The sequence below is a fragment of the Crocodylus siamensis genome, chromosome 4, assembly GCF_052110815.1.
Source record: "Crocodylus siamensis isolate JL-2025a chromosome 4, ASM5211081v1, whole genome shotgun sequence".
NCBI lineage: Eukaryota > Metazoa > Chordata > Crocodylia > Crocodylidae > Crocodylus > Crocodylus siamensis.
Window position 1 is genome coordinate 34041955 of NC_143398.1, and position 5293 is coordinate 34047247.

The window sequence follows — 5293 nt, forward strand, 5'->3', positions numbered from 1 at the left end:
CATGGCAGCGTGGGGTCTCCTGGTGCCAGAGAGGGTGCAGCATTTAGGGGTGCAGTGACCCCAGCCCTGAGAAGGGGCACAGTGCATTGGGGGCCAGGTAAGGTTGAGGCCGCCTGAGCCCCACAGAAGTCATAGACCCAAGGAGGGAAGTTGGGGCTCAGGTGGCCATAGCCATGCCTAGCCCCCAAGTGCGGAGAAAGGCCCTAGTACAGGTGAGAAGCCCCAGGGAGGGCGCTCACTTAAGACCCCAGAGGGGAATTTGGGGGCCAGGCACAGCTACTGTCACCTAAGCCCTGATTGTGAGGCAGGGCCCCAGTGCGGGAGGGATCAGGAGAGAGAGCCCTGGTGTGGGCACGGCCGTGAGAGAGGCCAGAGAGTGTCCACGGGGAGTGTGGGCATTTGTAAGGGAGGAATGGCTGGGGAGCGTCCGTGAGGATGCAGGCCAGTGAGAAAGAGGCCAGAGAGACAGTGAGGGCCTGGGCCAGGGGAAGTCGAGCCCAGGGAACCTGGGAGGAGCCAGGGGTGCCCACAAGGGCATGGGTAGGTTTCTGACTAGACAATGTCTGGTACATCTGCGAGGCTTGGGGCATGGTATCAGGGGTGGTAGGAGCCACGCGTAGTCCTTAATGCGTGAGTGCACAGAGTCACCTTAGACGGGGCACAGACTGGAGTACATCAGGGGTACCGTGTCAAGGAGGACTAAAGGCAGCCTCCCTTAATACTCTTAACATCAAAGACGTGGCGGTGAGAACGAGGGTGCATTGACACCAACTTGGCATGGTAGGGGACTCTAGGCGAGATCACGGCCACTCCTAGGTCCCCGCCCCGTGACAGAGTGTCATACTGAATACAGTGTCTGGCATGGAGATTAAGCCAAAGATCAATGTTAGGGGAAAACCATGCATACCTGGTGGCACTCATTGCACACAATGAATGACAGCACTACCCACTCATATGATGCAAGCTGTATGTGGTCCGCTGTCCTGGGTCTACTCCTGAGTTTATCAGATATTCAAGAGACTACATTCTTTTACTCCTAAACAGTGAAACAAACTATGTGGTGGCATGGGGCTCACAATGACAGGGGGCTTCACTGTGGTTGCTGCCGCCTGGGGGTGGGGGGGCAGCCCCCAGCTGGAGAGCCTCCCTCATTTTGTTTGTGGCTCTCCCTCCTGGCCAGCGGTTGTGGGCTTCTTCAGCTGTTCCAGCCAAAACTTCTGGCCACCACCCTTCCCCCACCGCCGGTGTGCCACACTAATTCCTCCCGTGGGTGTGCCGTGGGACCGGAGGCAGGGGCACACACCCTGCTTGGTTCACAGGGCCCCACTAACCATAAATCTGCCACTGCTTCTAAAGCACTATGCATGCTGAGGTGTATCACAGCACTTCCATATAGCTACTTTTCTATGACTGGGGCAAGTGTAAGAAGCACCTCTGGTGTTCATGCAGGTTGTACAAATGAAATAAGGCTTACTGAACTTTCATTCCACAGGTACTTGCCTAATGACTGTGTGGTCAGGTTCCCTTTCTGCTTTGATCAGCAGAGTATATGAATTTTCATAGCAACCACCTATGTGGTAATGCCAATTTACAGCTTGTGTTTTTGCATGGGAAATCCCTGGCTTAGTTCTTGGTGTGCTGACGCTGAGGCCTCACACAGACGTTCAGTCCATGTTCAGGCTTTTCCTTCTGCAGTGAAAATGACTGCTCCAAGAGAAAAATAACCTGGAAACAACTAGGGTTATATCACTCCCTGGGAGATTTTCTCCTAGGAGAGTGAATGTTTGTACATGCTGTGGCTTCCCTCAGAAAAAAAATGTAGTCCTCCCAAACCTTCCCCCACCCCCAAGGAGGCAGCGCGTTGCTTGCCAGACTCTGCTGCTTCAGCAAAGAGCAGAACACATTCCTTTGCAAACTCTACATTCTGCTACAGGGAAATACAGAGAGATCATGGGTAGTCTTTTATCTGCATACATCTTCATACACTGCTCTGTCAATATGGTAACCATATGCACTGTTACCATATGTTGCAAGGCAGACTAAGAGAGCCTGTAAACCACACTCAGATGTTTGCACAGCTGTCCCCCTCTCCCTACATCACTCCCGGACTGCAAAGTGTCAGCACTGCAAGCTCTCCACTCTGCAAGGCCTTGACATTCAAATGTTTGTACATGTGGGCCTGGGTAAGTTTCTTTACTGGGAGAACAAACCTTGAAGAATTCTCCTAGGTTACTTGATTGTGTATATTCAGGTAAGGGAAGAGACAACACTCAGGCTAAGATATTTAAAGGCCCAAATCTATACTGTATGATATAAATTATTTAAAGGCCCAAATCTATACTGTATGTTATAAATACAAAGTATCATAAACCAGTCATCCTCTTCAGAAAAGTGTTAATTAATTTTTTTTCACCTATTTACTCTTGAACATATACTAAAAATGAAAGCAATTGCTATCAACGTACTGCTTTACAGTATTTGGGTAAAACAATTAATTCACTTCTCTGGAGTTTACCTTGGTCCTCGGGAAGACCTTTGAGAAAATTATCAAGGAGCACATTTGCAAGGGCCCAGTAGGAGAGGTAATGCTCAGGGACAACCAACATGGGTTCATTGAGGGCAGGTCCTCCCTGAGTAACCTGGTTTATTTTTATAATCAGGTCACAAAGCCCCTGGATGAGGGTGTTGGGGTGGATGCCATCTTCCTGGACTTTAAGAAGGCCTTTGACATGCTTTCCACCACATTCCCTTAAAAAAACTAGGTGACTGCAGCACTGATGCCTACACAGTCAGATGGGTGACAAATTGGCTAGATGGTCTCATCCAGAGAGTAGTAGTGGACAGGTCACTTTTGACTTGGAGGGATGTGGGCAGTGGAGTCCCCCAGGGTTCAGTTCTGGGGCCTGTACTGTTCAACACCTTTATCAGCGATCTGGATGTGGGAGTGGAATGCACGCTGTCCACATTCACTGATGACACCAAGGTGGGCATGCTGGAGGGGAGGGACAGAACCCAGCTAGATCTAGACAGGTTGCAGAGATGGGTGCATACAAATAGGATGGAGTTCAATGCAGACAAGTGCAAGGTGCTGCATCTAGGGAGAAGGAACCAGCAACACACCTGTAGGCTGTGAAACATCCTTCTTGTCAACACAGTGGCAGAAAGGGATCTTGGAGTCATTGTTGACTTCAGGATGAACATGAGCTGCCAATGTGAGGAAGCAGTCAATAAGGCTAACCACACCTGGTCATGCATCTACAGATGCATCACAAGCAGGTCCAGGGAGGTGATCCTTCCCCTTTATGCGGCATTGGTCAGGCTGCAGTTGGAGTACTGCACCCAGTTCTGGGTACCACACTTCAAGAGGGGTGTGGCTAACCTTGAGAGGGTCCAGAGGAGGGCCACTCGTATGATCAAGGGGCAGCAGGGCAGGCCCTACGAGGAGAAGCTAAAGGGTTTGAACCAATTTAGTCTCCACAAGAGAAGGCTGAGAGGGGATCTGGTGGCCATTTACAAACTCACCAGGGGGAACCAGCGAGAATTGGGGGAGGCTCTGTTCCCCTGGGCACCACCTGGGGTTACTAGGAGTAACAGCCACAAATAGTTAGAGAGAAGGTTCAGGCTGAACATCAGGAGACATTACTTTAAAGTCAGAGCTGCCAGGCTCTAGAATGGACTCCCAGGTGAATTGGTGCTCTCTCCTACCTTGGGAGTCTTCAAGAGGAGGCTGGACAGATATTTAGCGGGGGTGATATGACTGCAGCACCCATTCCTGCCCAGGGCAGGGGGGTTGGACCTAATGATCTGTTTAGGTCCCTTCCGACCCTAAGCACTGTGAAACTATGAGTTCAGTTTAATTATTCTGAGCCTACTCCCCTTCGGACATTTTTGATATTTTGACTGAAATAATAATTTATCTAGTGTACCAGAAGAGGACTGACAAGTAGCAAAAAGTTGCAAAATAGATTATTTGATATTTACTGGAACAGTAAAAGTATATAATACACAAAGTTCCAGGCCAAAATGATCTTTTTTTTTGTTTTTTATCTTAGCAGTTAAAGTTCTAAATACAGCATGAAACAATGCCCATGAGATTTCCAATGATAGTAGTGAAGTAAAGCAATATGGAAGTCTCCACTTTGACTGTAAATAAGAGGCAGTAAGATGCCTGAAAAATAAAGAGTAAAATCAAAAGACATAAAATTGCTAAACCTATTTAGCACCTTTGCTCTCTATATTGTGCAGAAACTATCTCAACTCCCAGGAAATCTCAAATGCAAGCAATATGATATATAAAATGTTGAAATATTTTTATATATGTTAAAAATCCACATCTTCATCAATAAACTATAATTGCCTGGAAGCAGTAGCTTAGTTACCAGAAATAGTCTAGACTTAAAAAAACCCACCTTGCTTTAGAGCCAAATATTTACATTGGATACAATATGAATGAGATTTTTTTTATTACAGTTTGATATAGTGCTGATTTAGCAATACAATTATAGACAGCAATCCCTAACAAAATCTTTACTGAAAAATTAAGTAACTTTAGAATGACATCTATTACAGCTTGGATTCTTTCACCTGGCGCACATTATTTCAAAACAAATCATAGTGTAGACAATAAAGTACACATTCAACACAAGAAATTTTTGCACTAATCATACAGCATTGTTGGGGCAGAAAATCATTAGATGGTTCTATTAAGGCCATTCTTTTTACTTATTTCTTGAGGGTAATGAGTCTTTGAAGCAATTTTATGTTGGTTTTACTTTTGTAATATAAATGTTTCTGGAGGAAGTTTCTGCCTTAAATTTCCCTAAATAGACTTGATTCTTGGAATAGAGTTGCTTTCTGAGAAGCAGGTATTAGTGATTGTTCTAAGATTTCTGAAAAAGAGGTTTGACTGTATGCTGTTTTTGACCATCTCTGTTCAAGGACTGATATTTATATTTATATTGTCTATAAGAAAAACAAGTTACATTAAGAATAGGCCTCAACTTTTTTTCACTTCTCTCTCTGTCTCTCTCTGTCTCTGTCAAATGGACCTGCAAGGTTACATAATCTTGTATTTTGGCTGCAGGGTAATAGTATAAATAAATAATTCTATAATGATAAATGATTTATTTCTCATACAGCACTTCAAAATTATTGCATAATAATGGCATCTAAACTAACACTGCATTAAAAGTAAAGAGGATCTTAAATTACATGCACATTGCCTTTAGCAAAGTGAAACCAAGGAAGAAAGAAAAAGCAACCCTGCATACGCTAGACACCCTCAAGCTGCTGC